This window comes from Nuphar pumila, chromosome 1 (genome assembly GCF_984573655.1).
Source record: "Nuphar pumila chromosome 1, dmNupPumi1.hap1.1, whole genome shotgun sequence".
Taxonomy (NCBI): domain Eukaryota; kingdom Viridiplantae; phylum Streptophyta; class Magnoliopsida; order Nymphaeales; family Nymphaeaceae; genus Nuphar; species Nuphar pumila.
The window spans coordinates 124,567,406-124,588,226 of NC_143249.1; the positions used below are offsets into that span (position 1 = coordinate 124,567,406).

The window sequence follows — 20,821 nt, forward strand, 5'->3', positions numbered from 1 at the left end:
TGGGGGCCAAAATCAGAACATGTACAAAATCTGGATACAGAGTTCTGGTATTTAATCAAAATCAAATAACAATTAACCATAAAAAATTCGGCAAATTTACAAGGATGAATTAAACATATAAACGAAGAGAACCCGTTTTACAGAATTGAAAAATGATCTCCCATTAGGAAAATAAAATTCTGACAAAATTGATCAAACTCTGAACCGTTAAAATGACACAAGGTGACATGGTTGTGGTTTTTGACCAAAAACAGGTATGAAAATACCATAAAAATAGCTAAAATTTAGTATGGACAAATTAGTTTTAATTTAAAAATAAAACCCTTTTTACGGATTGGAAAGATCATCTCTGGTTAGGGAGAAATCACTCCCGCAAGTTGGTCCTGATTCTGCTAAAATCCTAATGGTGTAAAATAATAGGTTCTGAACCTCAATTTTTAAAGTGGACCAAACAAACTCAGAATGATCTAATTTTTGGTGGTGAGTATGAAGACATATGCAAAAAGTTGCAGTAAAAAATTCAGATCGAAATGATCTCTGATTAGATACAAATTGATAGATCTAAAATGCACTAGAATTCAAAGTATAATCTAGAAAGCAACTGAACATGATGAAAGCAAACTGCACATGCGTAGATGTTCAAACATGAGATCTAATGCCTTAAAACATGAATGAATGCATGGATGATGAAGAATTAAGATAGAAAATGCATTAAAAGAAAAACAAAAATGGTTGAGGCACAAATCTAACTTGTTGTAGCCCATTTGAAAGAAGGATTTGATCTAAAAAGATCAAATCACTTCAATTCTTTTGGCTCAATCAAAATATGTTAAACAGAGATTAAAATGCAGAAAATAGGAAGATGAAAACTTTGATTCTAATCTATTAATCATGCTATGACAAGAAATTTTAAGAGAATAGAAGAGAAATACTCACCTTGGCTGAACGGGTCTGAAAGAGAGGGCTGAAAACTTCTCCAAATTTCGTAAACTCCAAATGAAGGAAAGAGAGAGAGAGAGAGACTGCTGACCACCAATTATTGAATGTTCTCCTTCTTCTCCCTTTTTCCTCTTCTTATTCTTCTTTTTCCTTCTTTTCTTGCTCATTTTCTGCTTCTTTTCCTCCTTCGTTTTCTCCTTTTTTTCTTTCTTTGTTTTCTCCTCCTTTTCTTCCTGTTTTTCTGCAGGGTCTAGGGCTGAGGCATTAATGGGCTCGTATAGGGTTGACGATTTTTCTTTTAAAAACAAATTTTAATAAGTTTAAAAATCTACAATAAAATATCAATAAAAAAAAGGAGGATTTTGAAAATAGCGGATCTCAATTGGATCCGAGATCCAATTTGATTTTCGACTCCAAATTGAGTTAAAACTGGATCCAGATTGAATTTTGCAAAAGCATTGAATTTAGGATTGAAATTCAAGAATTGTTTTTGAATTAGGAATAGAAATTGGATTTTGAAAGTAGATCTGGATCTGTTTTGATATTTCAAAATCCAATTTGAACTATAAACTGGATCCATGATATTTTTAAAAGATTTTTGCAAAATGATGGATTTAGATTTCAAATTTAAGAATTTAAAATTAGAGCAAAAATTGAATTTTGAAAAGGATCTGGATCCGAGGTTTTGAATAAAAACTAGATTTGGATCTAGATCTCGATCATAGATCAAAATAAGGGAGATTAGTCTGAATTGGGTTCGAACCTTGGGAATGAATTTATAAAAATGAAAAATCCAGGCTTATGATGGAGTTCAGATTTGGATATTGGATCAAACCTGGAAACAGATCTTAGATATTAGATCAAAACTCAAGAAATGAAGTTGGATCTCAGATATCAGATGAGCTCGAGATCACGAATTGATTCAAATATACTCCTGAATGAATCGGGAATTCAAAAGGGGTTTGGCATCTATAAAAGGGGGTGTCCGAAATGGATTTGAAAAATTTGGGGTGTTTATAGTGTGGAATCCGCGTGCTGAGTGTGTGTCCTAAAAGAAGCAGAAAATTTTTACTAACTATCTTTACTATTGCTGCTTGCATAAGCAACCCACTGTCATTTCAGTACATAATGCTGATACACACGAATTGCTTTAAAGTATCTCAAGATGGTTCTTGAGTGTGGCTTAGGCACATATTTGTAATATGCAGTATGGATTATTGAGTCATATTTGAAATTTTCAGTCATGTAAAATATGGGGTCATCATACCCTGTTCAAGAAGGATGGACACATAAAACTGAATTTAATACATATTGTGACTTGCCTTGTTGTCTCTAGCTGAACATTTTATTCTTGTTCAGAATTCTATGAGTGATTTAAAGGTTGGTATATTGGTTGTCATGGATGTTTATGATTTCAATTGACTAATATGAATCAGGTTTAATGAAAATATGTTCCAGAATTTATAAATATTGTGTATGATTTAAATTTTGATATGAATAAAGAAAAAATTTTGGAACCTACCTATACTTATGTGTATGTCAAGAATTCCAGACTTTGGGACTATGCTGGAATGTTTAGCTAGGAGGATGGGGGTTCGGGATTGGTAAGCCCGACCATCGTCCCTAGCATGTGCTAAAGCTGACACTTTTGCCTGGAAACTTTGTAAATGTTGTTTTTGCATTTCATGATACTAGTTGTGTAATCTTGAATGTGAGCATGACTCAGTAAATGTCACTTCTTGAACATGTACGCCTGATTAATATGTGAAATTGCACATGTACACTCACACACTCAAAAGAAATGTGCATTGTTTAATACACGTATATGATGTAGGTACCACACATAGTGAAAATGCATATAAATGAGTAATGACATGCATATGTTTGGGTTTATGATTGTATGAGTGCACATGTTTTTGGCACTTTGGCCTGGTGTTATGAATGAAACACTACTTGGTTTTATTATGTGATGCATTGATGGCCTTAATGGACCATCATCGGCCTAGAGAGCCGTGAGTTGTGTTCCTTTCATATATATTTTGAACTGCATTACTTAAACCACATAAGATGGTTTGGCACATTACTACACTGTTCTAGTTGTTTATACGGGGTGGAGTCCCGTAAGGGTCCTCGCAAGGGAGGATGCGGGTTTTCACTTTACTTTTGCATATGGTGTTGCAAACTTAAAGAATTAATTGTAATAAAAATATAATGAATAAGAACAGTGTAATATATATTCTGGGATATCTCATTTAGAGTATGAGAATCTTAGAGATCCGAACTTGGGGAGACTGTGAGGATACAAAAACTCTGTGTGCTGTAATTTTGTCCCCTGAACCCGATATTGAGGTTCTTTCTTCTGGCCACGGTTTTAGGGAGAGTCTGCCACTTTACCCGAGAGTGGTGTGTTTGATACAACTGTTGTTTATGGTACCAAGAAAGTGACACTTGTGGGCATGGAGTGTTCCTTGTGTCCCTGACATTAGATGTGGAAGTCTAATGTTACGAAGGTGATTCGGTCGAGGGCTAAGTTGGAACCCAGTAATAAAATATAAATTGTGTGTTAAGCTACCCTGAGAACCTACTTGACCTCGGGGATTGTACCCGTTTTGTGTATCTGCGGGCAACGGTAATTAAAAAAAGGAACTTAAAGCTGCATGCATTTAATAGGGCATGCATATGGAAAGATGGAACTTAAATGAAAGATAACAAAAAGGAATTATGCATTGCACATAATCATGCATTTTCCTGCTATGCACTAGATCATGCATAATTGAATTGTTCTCTAATTCATGGTAGAATGGTGAGTGTATGTTATTACTTCCTTTCGAGCATGCTGAAAAATCTTATTACTTAGTTCTTGTCTATGTGCATGCCTTACTATTTCTTTCTGTTTAGCATATGTAACTGGTTGCATGAATGGTTATTTAGATTCTGCAAATTTTTATATCTGCACTCACTCAAATCATTACATAAAATCTTATCTATGTTCTTTGTCTCACCTGGTTTCTTTAGAAGTAGTTGTGCTCAGAATTTCAGTTCTGACACCCTACTTTGTTGGTTTTTCACAGGATATGGTGAACAGTGAGGTTGGACTAGCTATTGAGGATGGATGAGAGTCATACTTGGGCTTGTCAGCATCAACAGGGGACATAGTGGCTCTTTCTTCAATCCTTCTTGCTTTTTCAGTTGTTACTTTACTTTCAGTCGAATAAAACATTGTCTCTACAATTTACTATTACTCATAAATAAAGAAATTGTTTTGGTTCTTATGGATGATGGTTGCAAGTTCGTTTGTGGTGATTGGGCTATCCAATGGAAATTGGAACTGTGAGGACCTCGAATCTCTGGGAAGGTTTCCGCATTGAAAAAAAAATATTCTGCATTTTTAAAGGGTATAATTTGGGGTCGTTACACATGGTGATATGGTCTCAAGATTATCCTGAAGGGGTATAAGAGGAAATTGATGAAGAATTTTATTTGAAGTTTGCCTGCATATAGAAATTTTGAATAAAGAAATGAATTTCCATAGGAAATGCCCTAGTATAGAGGAGAAGAAGGTTGAAAATAAATGATCATTGTTTATTGAAGAAGACTCTTTGAAGGATACAAGGAATATAATGAACATCTTAGGTATAAAATTTCTTTAAATGTAAGGCATTGATAGGATCTGGTAGCTCTACTCCATCTGCATTTATCAGACGATACGAATTGTGGGGTAATTTTTCCTTGACCATGTAAGGGCCTTCCCAATTAGGTGGCCATTTCCCACGTGGATGGTGCTTGAGATGAACTGTTGACCTAAAGACTAGATCAATAACTCTAAACTTTCCCTTAATGACAGATTTAATATAATGTTGGGCTATTCTCTAACGATAAGCTTGAGCGTGTTTGGCTGTCTTGAGCCCTCTTTCATCTAGCAGATCAAGTTGTACCAACCTCTGTTGTTGATGCTGATCAAGCGACAATTCCAAGAGTGACGCAAATTTGAGGGCAGTCTTTTGAACATGGAGAGGCAACACTACCTCAGTCCCATAAACAAATTCTGAAGGAGCAGCATTGGTTGGAGTCTGAATAATGGTTTGGTATGCCCAAAGTGCATCATAGATTTTATCATGCCAATCATGGCCCGTTTCCACGGTTCTCTCCAGAATACGAATCAGGATTTTGTTGGTGGCCTCTGCCTGAGCATTTTCCTAAGGATAATAGGGGGCTGAAAAATGATGGTGAATCCTGAATTTTGAACAGAAAATCTTTATCCTCTCATTCTTGAAGTGGCTACCATTGTTTGAAACAATGTCATGTGATATGCCAAATCGACAAAGAATGTTTTTGTGAATGAAAGAAACCACGTGGCAGCCTTCCACTGTATGCAGTGTGATAGCTTCAACCCATTTTGTAAAGTATTCGATGGAAGCAAGGAAATATTTGTGGCCATTAGAAGTAGAAGGAATGATTGGGCCTACGACATCGAAAGCCCACATAGAGAATGGTCATGTAGAAAAAATTGATTGCAGATATGCAGCTGGTGCATGAATGGTAGGTGTGTGCATTTGACATTTGACGCACTTCTTCATAAAGAGATAGCAGTCTTGTTGCATGATTTTTCAATAATACCTTGCTCGGATGATCTGCTTGACAAGTGTTTGGTAACCAACTGTCACCACAAATGCCTTCATGGGCCTCTTGAACAATTTCCATGGCTTCATCCTTGTCCAAGCATTTGGCGTACTCAGAACTGAATCCACGACGGTAAAGGACATCGGCAAGGATGAAATATTGGGAGGACATGCGCTGGATTGCTTATCTCTCTTTTTTTGGCAATTCTGGTGGAAAATCACCAGTCTCAATGAAATCTTTGATGTCTTGATACCAAGGTTTGTTCCTTTTCTCAATCTCATTTACTTGTATGGCTGAGATATAGGCAGGTTGATCAAGTCTACCAACTTCAAAAGAACGATAGGATTTGCCTCCTTTGAAGGACATGATGGAGCCCAGGCTGGCCAAGTCGTCGACTATTTAGTTGTATTCCCTTTTTATATGATTGAGTTAGAATTCCTTAAAGTTGTCGATGAGGGTTGAAGCAATTTTCTGATAGAGAATTATTTTTTGATCTTTTACTTGCCATTCAACCTTGACCTGACTGACAGTGAGCAATGAATCACCAAAGGCATGCACTCTCTTGACATCGAAACATTGCAAAATTCTTAGGCCTTGTAACAGAGCCTCATACTCGGCCATGTTATGAGTGCATTAAAAGCTAAGTTTGAGAGAATAAGGGATCATTTCCTTCTCAGGCATGACCAGTAGGATTTCAATCCCTATGCCAGTCATGTTTTTAGAGCCATCGAAAAACAAATTCCAAATTGGAGATTGTTGGATATTGCAGATGCTCTCATTTGGAAAATCATCTTCTGCTTTAATTTCTTCTATCAGGGGAAAATCCGTCAGCTGATCACTATGGCTTGACCTTTGATCGACTTTTGAGAAACATACTCTAAGTCGTATTGCATCAGAAGAACTTGCCATTTAGTAATTCGCCCATTGAGAAATGGTTGTTCAAGAATGTACTTGAGAGGATTGAATCTTGATAGAAGCTTAATTTCAGATGCCAATAAATAATGTCTTAGTTTCTGGCACATCCATACCAGAGCTAGACATGTCTTCTCCATCTAAGAGTATTTCTTTTCATAGTCCATGAAGGTTTTGCTCACATAGCAGATGGCATGTTCTATTAGGCTGCCTTCTTCGTATTGTGCAAGAAATCTGCCACAAGAATTTTAATTGAACGGAATGTACAACAGGTGTGGTTTTCTCAGTTCTGGTGGCTTCAGAATTGATGGATTAAGGAGATATTTTTTGATGCACTCGAATGACTGCTGACATTCTGGCCTCCATTCAAATTTCACTCCTTTTCTGAGAAAATGATTGAAAGGTTTGCATCTCATTGCCAAATTAGAGATGAACTGATGAATGGATTGGAGGCTTCGCAATTCCTTGAGATTAGTTGGGGTGGCATATCGATGATGGATTTTGATTTAGGAGGATCCACCTCTATCCCTTTCTTGTTGATCATGAAGCCAAGCAACTTGTCTGATTCCACCCCGAAAACATATTTATGAAGGTTGAGTCTCAACTTGTAGAGAATAAGCCTTTCAAAGACTTGACCAAGAGCGTCGAGATGATACTCTTCTTCTTTGGATTTGACCAAAATCTCATCCACATAAGCATCCTTGTTTTTATGCATTTGGTCATGAAAAATAACAACCATCGCTTTTTGATAAGTTGCCCCGACATTTTTTAGTCCAAACAGCATGATTATATAGCAAAAGGTTCCCCACAGTGTAGTGAAAGAAGTCTTTGCTTGATCACGAGCAGCTAACTTGATCTGATTGTAACCCAAATATCCATCCATAAAAGAAAACATGGCATGATCTGTCATACTATCGATCAAAAGATCAATGTTGGGGAGTGAATAATTATCCTTTGGAGTAGCCTTATTAAGGTCTTTGAAATCAATGCAGATTCGGACTTTTTCATTCTTCTTAGGAACTGCTACAATGTTTGTCAGTCATTCTGGATAGTCAATGGTCCGAATGAATCCTGCCTTTAATAAATCTTTAAGTCCTTCATTGACTTGTTGCTCAATTCGAGGATCCAATTTTCTTAACTTTTGCTTGATTGGTTTAAAATCTGACTTTAACATGAGACTATGCTCAACCAGTTTTGGATCCAAGCATGACATATCCTCATAAGTCCATGCAAAGATCTCTTGATGCTTTTTAAGAAAATGGATGAGTTTTGTCTTCTCATCTTCATTCAGGCTAGAACCAATTTTGAGGATTTTTGGATCATCTTCTGAGCCAATATTAACATCTTTGGTCGAATCATATACCAAAGATGATGGTTCATCATGCTTCTGAATATGAGCAAACACTGGCAATTCCTGCATAGTCAAGTCAAACTCTACTGGCTCTTTAATCTGCTCTGTTGCTTTGCTGACTTTTGCTTTTACCTTTATCTTATGGATTCAGGCTGGTTTTGAATTATTAGGAGAAAATCTTGGATTGAGAATGAGCCTTCCTATTGACTTGGGAGGCATGTTTTAGCAATCCTAAAAACGAAAAGAACGGTTTTTAGGAGAAAACCATGAACCTCAAATTTATTGGAAAGCACATAACATAACATAGAGATAAGAGAAATGGGGCATCAAGATATGAAGAAAACAATGTTCTTTCATTGATGAGAAAAACTGATAATAAGGACTGAATATTTACAAGTATTGGCAGAAAGATGCAAAAGACTGAGACTGACTTGTCCCTACAAGATGACTGAAGAAAAAAAAAGAAAGCAGAAAACTTTGGCATTTATCTCTCTCATTCTACTCCTTTGATGAACACGATCCTTTTGTTGGATCCTTGACCGGTGAACCCCAATCTTGCGTTTGTCGAGTGTCGAGTGGGGATGATTGGTTTTATTCTACCATCTTCATTCTTGCTCATTCTTTGGAAAGGTTGATAACCATGCTTTAACAGAAGATCAAACCCCTTCTTAGCTTTTGAGAATTGAGAAAACAGGGGATGATCTTTGAAACAGTGATAATCAACACATCCTCCCAGCTTGAAAAATTGCGGTCCATGCCACTGGACCGTTGCTGCAATATTTTTTGTAGGCTATACCTCTCTCAATTCAAGCATTTTTAAGCTCTCGCTGAGATCGATCTCGTCACTTTCTCTGATGCTAGGAATATTCACTGTGAATGTTGGACGAGGGATCATTGGTTGTGGCAGCCTTTCTTCGGGGTTTTCCCCCATGATGGTGGTGATTGTTCCTCATCTCGACCACTTAATGCATTGATGTAGAGTTGAAGGAACGACGTTGGCATTGTGGATCCAGGTGCGCCCAAGCAAGAGACTGTAGGTAGGTGGTACGTTGACCACGTGAAAGAGGATGGTATGGACTGAATAGTTAATGAAGACCTCCAAAAAGATTTTCCCTCTTACCATCTGACCATGATTGTTAAAGCCATAATTGGTAATCGATACTAGCATATATTCTTCTTCTTTCAGGCCCAATGCTTTTGTTGTTATCTCTGGACAGATATTTAGGCTGTTGTCCCCATCGAGGAGCACGTGTGGAATGATCATTCCTCTGGTTCTCACCATGATGTATAGAGCATTGTTGTGGAAAGTCTGAGGTCTCAGCAAGTCATTATCTGAGAAAGTGATGGCTGCATTGGTCATCGCCTGATTAACGATTTCTGCCATGTCCTCTGGAGTAGTGTTTGGCTTTACTTTGATTTTTCTTAGCAAATCATTCAGAGTTTCCTGGTATTTGGCATAAGCATGCGCCAATTTTAAAGTGGACACATTGGACAATGCTGTGATTGGCCTTTGGACCGAGCTTGCACATTCTCCTTATGCTTTCTTCTCAGAGACTTGCTTCTTGATGAAATTTTAAGGGAAGGTTGGTATTCTTTTGGCTACGCTGGTTGATGCTCTAGCGGGCTCAACTACTGAATTCACCTTTCTCAAGGCTGACATAATGTTCAATTTTCATCTAGCATGATGAGACTGGAGGACCAAGACTTGATACTAGGACAAGATGTCTTCCTGGGAATACAACCGAATGTGGCCTTGGGGTTGGAAGAGTTGTTCGATAATCACTACAACTGTGTGGTCTAGGAACGGTGCCACTAAGATGGCTGGTGTTTCTTCTTCCTCAGCCTCCACCAGAAGATTTTTGTCAATGTAATCTTGAATGATGTTTTTGAGAATGAAAGAGTGTTTAGTGTCATGCCCCATAGTCTTGTGAAATTTGCAAAATTGTTCCTTAAATATGCCCATGACCAGCGGGGGATCAGCGATTCTGGGGAGTTTGATCATTCCCTGGGCTAACATGTAATCCATAACCTTTTCCAAGGGTTGGTCCAGAGGTGTGAATTTTCGTTTGTTACCCCAATCCTTGTGCTTAGGCTTTTCTTGAACTTTGTCCTTCTGCTGCAGGTTGGGTTGTAGAGGCTTGTCGTAACCTTTGAAGATTTTCCCTTTTTGTCCCTTGAATCCTTTTGCGTTATTGATGGGGTTATTCTTTTTGCTTTTGTTGTTGGAAGAGTAGGTAGAATAGGTGAAGTGGGCCTTTTTCTTGGCATCTTGACTACTCTTTGCAATTGTGATGTCCTCATATACTCTGTTTTCCATCCCTATTTCAAGTCATTCAGCTCGTTCAATAAAGGATCGAGAAGGGGACGTAGAAATCAAACTCCTTAATGGTTGGGAAAAATTGTTGAGAATGATATGGAGCACGTGTTCTTCCAAGATTGGATTCCTTATCTTGTTGCGGGTAGACCTCCACCTGCGGATGAAATCATGGGTCTTCTCATTGTCTTTCTGCTTTAAATTGCACAGATGGTTCATAGTGGGTAAAGCCTCTATGTTGAACAAGAATCTTTCGATGAACATATTGATAATTTTGTCAAACTCTAGTAGTTCGATAGGATTAACATGCTCAGCATACCATTTGGTCGTGGCTCCCTCCAGGCTACAAGGCAAGTACAGGAATAAAGCTCGATTGTCCCTTCTAAATTTGGCACATTCAGCGAAGAACATTGCTAAGTGTGCCATGGGATCGCCTGATCCATCGAATTTTATAAACTTTCTTGGGAGGTCTCCCAGGTGATCATCGCCTTCTAGCCCATCGTAAAAATCCTCACTGGTGTAGACCTTTTTACCCTTGTCTCTTGCTTGTAAATCCTTGACCATTCTGGTCATTTCCTTCAACTGCTTTTGGATAGGGTCCTCAATGGACTGCACCTTTGGTTTTCTGAAAAATTCTGGTTCAGGGATATACTTTTTGAGGTCGGGAAAGGTATTTCTTGCTCATCATCTGAAATCTCTTCCGCAGAGTATGATTCTTCCGAAGCACTATCAATATGAATTCTCTTTTTGGTGACCTTGATATGTTTCTTAATCGCCTTGCCCTTGATTTTCTTTTTGGTAGGAGCCTTTTCGGCTTCTTCCTTAGCTTGTTCAGCCAACATCTTGTTCATCATCTTTTGAAACAACTTATACATTGACGGATCGATGCCATCATCTTCAGGCTGACTCTGCCCTTTTGCCGACACCAGAGAACTAATTTCTCTGTCACTGCTTGAACCATGTTGAGATGGAACTGTTCTCTTTCTTGACCTCATTTGGACCATTCAAAAATGCCAAAATTCTCTGTAGAACAAAGAAGGGTTAGATTGTTGAAGATGATTTAGTAATGAAAGTATTGAGTAAAGGAAGAATTTAGAGATTTGGTTGACAATTTAGGAAGATTATCCCATTACCAGGGATCGAGTCTTCCAATGAATTATGATCATTGCGTTATCATTTTCATAATAACTGAAATATGCCTTGTTACCTAGATGAGGTCATCAACCATGATGAAGAAGTATGAAGATTGAATTGTTATATGAAAAAAATGCTCCATTACCAGGGATGAGGTCATCACAACAAGTGTGACCATTGTTACACAACTGAAATAAATTTGGTTTATTCAAACAGAGTTGTTAATTTTTAAAAAAGACATTGAGAGAATGTTTAAAAGCAAATTAGTTTTATTGATGCCAAATCAGGACAAAGAGAGGGTGGACAGACAGTTTGCCACCACTCTTGATAATCAGAAGATACATTGGGTCCAAGGAATATAGAAAGAGTAACAAAAGAATCCCAAGTGTATTTGGCTATAAGGTATGCTCCAGACCACTGACTTGACTGCAAATCAAATTCTGGCGTAATACCCATCAGAAAATGAGTGTTGACATGAGTCTATCACTGTGAAAACTGCCTAATGCACCTTTTCGGCTGGTAATCGACATAAAAGAATGAACCAAGTAGTCTGTAGCGCTTGCCTCATGCATAAGTGTAACAAAGAACTGCTTCATGCCTGTTGAAATAATCCCAAACGATCTCGTTTGGATGCAGCTTCTCCATCAAAGCTTGATATTGGAGAGTAGGTTGTGGTGTTTTGCCATTGAATTTGAATGAGCTAGCTTTGGATGGAACATGTCGAAGAAACCATGATTGCATAGCATAGACGCATCTTTCTACCAGAGTAGTTTCTTCAAGGGCAAACTGAGTCAAACCACGGTAGAGGAAGACTAGGGAAGCCATGGAAATTCAAAGACGACGGGTTTGCTGACTTCCCTATCTCCGCAGGAGTTGGACCACTTTGATATCGACAAAATTTTGGTTGTCTTGAAAAAAAGCTAACCCCATTGTGCACAGGATCATGGCATGATGAATCCTTTCTTTGGCAGTTTGGTATAGAGTGTCAATCTCCTCATATGACCCATACTTGCGATAGAGCCCAAACAAATTGATGAATTGGCTTCCATTGGATTCAATAAGTAGCCAAGATCTACTTCCGGTCATGCTAGCTAATGCATCTCGGATATCCAATCCTTTGACATTAATTAGGAATCGCTATTCGATGGGATCATCTGGCTGACCAGTTGGCTCTGGTAATCCCATGATGTCATTAAACTCGTCCATTAGCAGAGTCATCTCTCCCCATGAAAACCTGTGATCGTTGCAAAAAAAAATCCCTTTTTCCTTTCCCTTTTCCCTTTTCCCTTTTCCCTTTTGAGGGAAAAAAGAGAAGTGAAACTTTTTGCAAGGTCTTACTTGACCTTTTGAAAAAGATATTTTAAAATTACTAGCCTCTGTTTTGTAAATTTTGCAGGAAAATGGGGAGACAAGATTCGCTCATCGGTACGAGGTTCAACCGTTCCTGGCACCTTTACTAGGGGTAATTAAACCAAGGATCGAATCAATGCCTTTTGCTCTGCCTAAATTTGTCTAAGTGATTATTTTGAAATCCTAAATTCACATGGAATCAGGCTTGTGCTATGAGTTTTGAACTTTGAGAAATGTGTATGCTTTCCTTAGAAATATTTCAGAAACCTGGATTTTCCAAGTGATTTTGAAATAGGTTTGAAAACATCTTTTAGGAAATGGTTCAGAAATTGAACTTGATTTGAAAAGGATTGAAATTTGAATCCAAAAAAAACTTGGGTTTGAAGTGATTTTTGAGATTTGAAAAGGAAATTAGAAATTTGAAGTTCTAAAAGTTGAAACTGAAATCAAAAGTTGAAATTGCAAGTTAAAATAAACTTGTGAAATTTCAGAGGTCAACATTTGGAATCTTAAATCTGAATTGAAAATGAATGTTTGAAGTTGAAAATGGATTTGGAAAAGAGTGATAAAAGACTGAATTTGGAACTTTGAAGTTGAAATTCCAAAGTGAATCTCAAACTTTGATTAAGAATTGAATTGGATATTTGAAATAAAAATTCAGAATTGAATTTGAGATAGAAGATAGAATTCAAAATTTGAGTTTTTGAAAAAGAAGTAAAGAATTGAATATTTGAAATTGAAATGACATTCAAAGTCAAAATATGAAATTCAAAAATATGAAGTTCAGAAATAAGAATTAAAAATTAAAATTTTGAAATAAGATTTAAAACTGAATGGAATAGAGAGATAAAAGGTAAATTTGCATTTGTAAAAGGGAAGTTGAAAAATGATTTTGAATCTTAGAAATGAAAACTATATTTCTGAAAATTCATTTCAAAAACACTTGGAATTTTGAAAATGATTTGAGATAATTTGGAAAGATGGCAAATAATGATGCAAAATGATGAATGCAATGAAAGATTTTTTTTTTAATTGGAATTTTAAAAGCAAATTTTATTCTTTAATAGAATTGAAATGAGATTAAATTTTAATATATTCATGACCATGGTCACAAATATATTTTAATTTAATTTTTATTTAAATTCTAAGAAAGAATAAAATTAATTTTTGTGCTTTTTTAGAATTTAAGGCAAGATTAAATTTCAATATATTCATGACTATGGCCATAAATATATCTTGATTTTATCTTTATTTTTAATTATGATAAAAGAGGAAAATGTATTTTTGAAAATATGATGTTTTTCAGAAAGGACCAAAAGTGTAGGCTAAATTTTATGCCATAAAAGATAAAAATCCTAAGTATTGTTCACATTTTGACTATGGCCATAAATGCAAATCATTTACTTAAAATTATTTATCTCTTATTAGAATGGTGCACGTGTCATTCGTGTTATCCCACAGTAATTTTTTTTTTGAAAAATAAGGTAAAAGGGAAATGTCACAAGCAATTACGAGAATTTAGAATGCAACTATATGCTAATACATTCTAATCTAAACAGAAAAATAAAAATTCTCATTAATATAAAATTATTACAATTGAAATTGAATATTCAAATTCCTAATCTAGGAAAAGAAATCAACATCTTCCAGGCTTCTCTGCAAACACAAGATAACACAAGGCAAAAGAAATACAAAATATAGAAAAGAAATTGAAAATACCATGTCAAAACTAATATGCATATGGTTAAGCCTAAGCTATAATGGAAGTGCATATGTTAATGAAGATGCACCTAATGCATGAATGAAATGCATATGCATTTGCCTAAGTGTAATGCCTATGCTAATGAAGAAATGCACATGCATATGCCTAAGTGTAATGCTTATGCTAAATGAAGAAATGCACATGCATATGCCTAAGTACAATGCTTATGCTAAATGAGAAATGCATATGCATCTACCTAAGTGTGATGCTTATGCTAAAGGAGAAATGCATATGCATCTACCTAGGTGTGATGCTTATGCTAATGAAGGAATGTATATGCCAAAGCTGGACTGGATGCATATTCCGCATGAGATGTGATACATAGGCTGGACTAAATGCATATGCAACTGATATGCAAATACCTAACTGGACTAAATGCCTATGTAGAACTAATCTACAAATGACTAACTAATACGCAGGTGATTTAAACTAAATGTTAATGTGTAGATGCTAATCTATTATGGTGTGCAATGACTAATGCTAACATAAGTGATTAAACCTAAGTGTTGAGTGATGTGCTTATATGTAGGTGAATGTTATATGCTTGGAAATAAAATGCAGGAAATGCAGATAAGTGACATTTCTGTAGCACACAGAATTAAGGATGAGGGTGAAGAAGAAGAAGGCCATGGTGCTGCAATATTGTCACTCAAGTCACATGTAAAGCTAAAACTCATGGAATTGTCAAATATAACATCCGTAGGTAAACTCCGAAGAAGGCAACCTTGCTATCTAAATGCTTGCGGACTAAAATCTTTCAAGTCGATGTCACAGAGTTCATAAACATTAGTCATCACACCTGCTTTCTGTAACTGAGATCCAAAAAATGCAGCACAGTTTAATGCTTATCTGTTGGTGATTGACATCTGCTTCTTTAGGGATGAAACATAAGTATTTAAAGAGAAAAAATCCCATTGCTGCATGCTTTGACAACTGAAGCAGGTTCTTTGAATTCCAATGGACAAACTTTGTTTACCAAAAAAAATCCTAAATGCAGTATTGGCAGCATCAGCAGAGAGGTTCCTTGAAAGCCATGCATAAACAACCTATTTACAATCATTCAAGATATTCGTCTCTGAGCAACCCCCCCGCTTCCTCCAAGTATGTTGGTATTTGCAAGCAAGGCTGAACCACTCTAAGACAGATGAACTGCGGCATCAATGATAGCAGGTTGACAAACAGGCCTATAACATTCCTTAAGCGGGTCAACCACACTGCAACCATCTAGCAGTTTACTTGTATTAACAATTTTTTCGAATGTGGCTATATCCCTCACAGGACAAGAGCAGCCTGTAAGATTAGATAATTTGACAGAGCAAATGGCAGGAATGGTATTGTTTGCCCCTCTGCTAGATAAAATGCTCATAATATCTAAGAAGCGCTCATTAGCTGCAGGATCTTTCAGAACCAACAGGTCAGTGTCTATGTTGTAGTTTCCCTAGAAAATATGCAGTAATGTGCGAACCTGAGGGCAACAAATGACGTTACCAACAAGTGTTGCCAAAGGTCCAGAACAATGAGATGCAGTTTGGTCCAAAATATTTGAAATGGTGGAAAAGTTTACATGGCACTTTCCTGTCAATACTGGATTGTATATGCTTGGGAAGGAAGGATACATTGGTGCTAATGGTTTAACATTATAGGGGTTCTAAGGGACCACTGCAGGTCAGATTTTCAATCGATCCAAGCGGAGCCATGGGTGGAACCAATGGCACCAGGTTGTATGTAACATCTGAAGCAGAAGCAACAGGAAGTTGGACTGCTATTCTATCCCGAAAACCAGATACCCAAAATACAAACAGAAACCATTTACAGAAGGAACCTTTTAGTTGAACTCCTGCCTTACATTGCCCCATAATGTGTCTCTCTCCTCTGAAATATCGACATTCGCCAAATTTTTAAGCAGCACTATAGAATCCATGGAGGACCAACTCAAAGATTATCCATTCAAAGCGACGGGTTAACAGGAAGGAGGATGCGTTGAAGATGATGAATGAAAAATTAGATGGATCGGATGAGATGATATATGCATAAATAAATATGGAAAATGTTGATGAAGTGTTGCAATGGAAATGCCAATGATGCAGAGGATGCAGTAATGAGATGCGATGATGAAACACGATGCACAAAATGAAGAATTAAAAATATGCAGAGAAAACAATAACAAAAGGGACAATGTTGAATCTAAATGAGCGATATAACAATATATAGTTGATGAAATAAAACTTTGACACAACTCTGAAGCTTATGAGATAGAGGATGCAGATGGATGAAGGGTCGATGAAATGCTGAGTTACAGAGATGCAGAAATGAAAATCGGATAATGCTAAAAGGCAAAATGCGATGCAGAATAAACCACAAGAAAGAAAGAAAGTACATATGAAATGATGCGATGTTGAATGAGCATATCACAATGTTTAGCATTGATTGATGCAGATTGATTCATTTGAAACGATCAGGCATATACATTGCATCAAAAACCTATGGATCTTTCAGAATGAAATATCATCCTCGAATCAACGTTGATTGAAGTCGATATTTGCAATGCTGAACCGCTTGATCAAAAAATGTGATAAATCAACAAGAGAGATTACAATAAAATACCAATACGCACTGAAGAAAGAAAAAATTTAGAAAGAAAAATGTGTCATCAGAAGAAAAGAGAATAGAGAAGGAGAGGGGAAGAAGGAAAAAAAGAAGAGGGAAGTGTTTATCGTGGTGGAGCTTTCTCTCTACGTCGCTACCGAACCTTCCGCCTTTGCTAATGAAGATGAGCAAACTAGGGAGAACTCGGGTGGAGAAGGAAAAAGAGATAATAGGGAGAGGAGGGGAGAACTCGATCAATGAGAGGGATGCTTGATGGATGGGAGATGCGAGAGATCGATAGTCTCTTGCATTGGTTATTATATAGGAGGAAACCGTTACGAATTTTTCAAAAACGATCCCTCCAGTTTCTAGAAATTTTTAAGAGAAGGGGTTTTAGTTATGAGGATTTTTAAAAAGGGGGCAAAAGTCATTTTCCTGAAATCGCCCCTCTCATATTTTTGAAAAGAAAACGCCAAAAAAATATAAGGAAAAATATGAGGGATTTAAAATATGGGATCCAGATGAGGTTTTTGAAAGCTTTATGAAAATATTGAATTTAAAATTCTGAGGTTTTTGTAAAAGGAGAGTTTCATGAAGTAGCAGAATTAATTTTAAAAATTGAGTTTCAAAAAGGATCTAGATCTGAGATTTTTGAGTAAATATCGAGTTTGAATCTCGAACTGAGGAAAAATGAGAAGAGTGGACCCAAATGGAGATTGGATCTGAATAAAATACCTAAGCCAATACAGTGAACTGATTTTGGATTTTTGAAAATAAAAGATCAGGGCTCAGAACTAGATTTGGATATCTGATTTGGATCCGAGATTGGGTCAAATATAGAAAATGAAGTTGGGCTTTAGACCTTCAATCCAGGAACTAAATCCGAGAAATAATTAAAAATTGATCCAATTGCCCTTTTCACTGATTCAACAGGTGGATGCTAGGGGCAAAAAGGGAAATTTTAAAAAATTTGTGGTGTTCACAGATTCCCCTCTTTGCTGCTAAGCCGGTTGAAAGCCGAGCTTAGTAGTAAAGAAAAACATGCCAAATTTTTAAAATGCCCTGGTCAGAAAATCTGAACTGAGTGTGGAAGAATTGTTTTGTGAAAATGATTCTCAGGTTTAGCACCTTATCCTGAACGACTTAAAAAAAATGAAGTCCTCGAGAATGAAATAATTGGATAAAAGGAAATGAGGAAATCATGATGAGACTTTTGGATGAAGATCCTGAAATTGTGATGAAGGGAGATTTTGAAGAAGTCTCATGGCTGAGAGAAAAATAAGCTTTTTGAAAAGACTCAGGTTTAGCCCTTGACCTGGATGGGACAAAAATATGTCAGAATAAAGTTCAGGTTTAACCCTTACCTGGATGGGAATGAAAAATATGGATTCCTCATCAAAATAGGGAAACCATGATGGGACGTTTCTGAAAAATACCTCATGAGATGAGGCTCAGGTACAATCCTTACCTGAATGGATATGAAAAATATGGATTCCTCGTCAGGTTGGGAAACCATGATGGGACTGAAAGAAATACCTCATCAGAATGAGGCTCGAATTTAACCCTTACCTGAACAAGAAGAACGGAATCCTCGAAAGAAGAAACCATTATGGAACCTTCGAGTTTTAGCACAATAAATCTAAGAGGTGTTTGCAAAAATGATGAAAATGGGGTTCCCTAAAGCTTGCAAAGGGATTGGTCTTGGATGTCTCATGGCTGAGATTGAATGGATTTTTAAAACAGATGACCTTTTGTAAAAACAATTAAGGCTTAACCCTTACCCTGAACGAGAACTGTCTATGGAAGGACAGTGGAGACAAATTGGGAAATGTGCAGATCCGAGAGCCCAGACGCTCAGATCAAACAGAAGGGACGGACCTTGAAAACTTCTGTTATCAAGTCCTAACGAGAGATAAAACAACGCCAAGATGTATAAAAAATGGACATCAAGTTCTCACTTCATGTCGGGATAGCCAGAAAATATTGCCAATAAGATGAAAAATTTTAGTTGATTCAAAATGATTGAAATGTGCATGTTTAGTGTGAAAAATATTACCTTTTTCTACCTAGAGTATTACCTCCAGTTGGGCTAACTCCATAGAATCAAGAATTGAATTCAAGTTTGTTGTTGTTGAGTTTCTTCAAGAAAGCTATCATTTTCCTTGATATAAAAAGAGAGGAAATATCCTCAGTTTCATAAAAGCAAGTGGATGAAATGATATTGATAAAAGGATTTCACACAAATAAAGAGGATTCTTGGCAGTTTGATATATGGGGTTCACCCATGATGATCTTTTTATGCTCTTTTGAGACATAGAGATTGAACTTCTTTGGGATTTGGCAAGAATTTCATCACATCAGTCTTCAACTCGGTGATGTTCTGGTTTTTCCTTGAAAGACACGTCACAAACTCTTTCAACTTGGAGATGATTCGAGTCTTCTTTGGTCCCAGAAATTTGATTGATAATATTGTCTCTTTGATTGAAATCTCTTGATGATAACAGAAATTAAATATCTTTTAGGATTTGTTAGGAGGTTCATCGCATTGACCTTCAACTTGACGATGATCTGAACTTTCCCTGGAAGGATACGTCACATGCTCCTTCGGCTTGGAAATGTTCTGAGTCTTCTTTGGCCCCAGAGGTCTAACTCGACCATCAGTCTTCAACTTGATGATAGTTAAGAGATCCCTTTTGCATATAGTTAATTGAAGTTTTGAATGATTGAGGAGATTGGGTGGATTCTTTTATCACTCAGGATATTTTCACTACCTTATTGTCGAAAGAATGATCTTTAAAAATGTGTCATAGTTATGATCAATATCAATTCACTTATGCTTTTCAACATCATTGAATTTTCCTTTGTTGGTCATATCAAGGATTTTTCTTCATCCTTTTGGTTGACCAACAGAAAAGCTTGAATTTTGTTCTTTCCTCGCTAAAGCTTCACCCTTTTAGAGGGAATATTGAAGGTAGCTTGAGGTAAAGTTTTGTGCAATAAGATTTGAAATCAACAATTGTTCTTGGTGACAAATTGGTAATATATTCTTAATATCCTTTGGAAGGAATTGCTTGACATCGAATTTACACATCCGTGACTAAATCTCCTCTCTTTTTCCCCAAAAGAGAGGCTCAGACTTGACCCTTGACCTGAACTGGTAAATACTCCTCTCTTCCCTGAAGAAGAGGTGTTTACAAAACGAAACTTTCGAAGAGAAATTAAGTTTTCGTCAAAACTTCCTAATCTTAGGCTTCTCTTATGGAAAAGCGGCCGGTGGGTAAGCTTGATGAATATCACATGAGAATGAGTCCATTACCCTCTCCCTGAAAAAAGAGTTCTATGCAACGGTGAGTCCAAAATGAGAAATTGGGGGCCACAAAAGAAATGAGCTTTCATCGAAACTCTCCCTGGAAAAAGGGTTCCTTGTGTAAAAATTGATTATTGTTTTGCAAACAGTTCCCAAAGAAACGAGTCCCTTCAAACTCTCCCTGGAAAAAGGGTTCTTGCGAACAAAAAAAAATGATTGCATGCGAAAGGAATGAGCTCACTTAAACTCTCCCTAGAAAAAGGGTCTTTCGCAAGAGAAAACGATTGATGTTTGAAATGTTTGGCCAATTGGAAAATGCGTTCAACTCGAGTGTCGAGTCTTTTGAAAAAGATTGGTATTTTGACAAATTGGATTTGGTGAAAAGAAAGACCGGATCAGAAGGGATTCAACCTACAGACCGCATCTTTTCAAAAACGAGATTGGTTCAAGAGGGATTCAACCTAAGGACCGCCAGAAAAACTAGATCAGGAGGGATTCAACCTACAGACCAAATTTTTTAGAATGAGTTTGGTTCAAGAGGGATTC

General features: G+C 36.8%; 1 pseudogene; it reads right to left on the reverse strand.

Annotated features, from left to right (window-relative positions):
- Positions 1–14,918: 14,918 nt before the first annotated feature.
- Positions 14,919–16,000, reverse strand: LOC149849148 (putative GPI-anchored protein At1g61900 pseudogene; annotated as a pseudogene).
- Between the last annotated feature and the right edge of the window lie 4,821 nt (positions 16,001–20,821).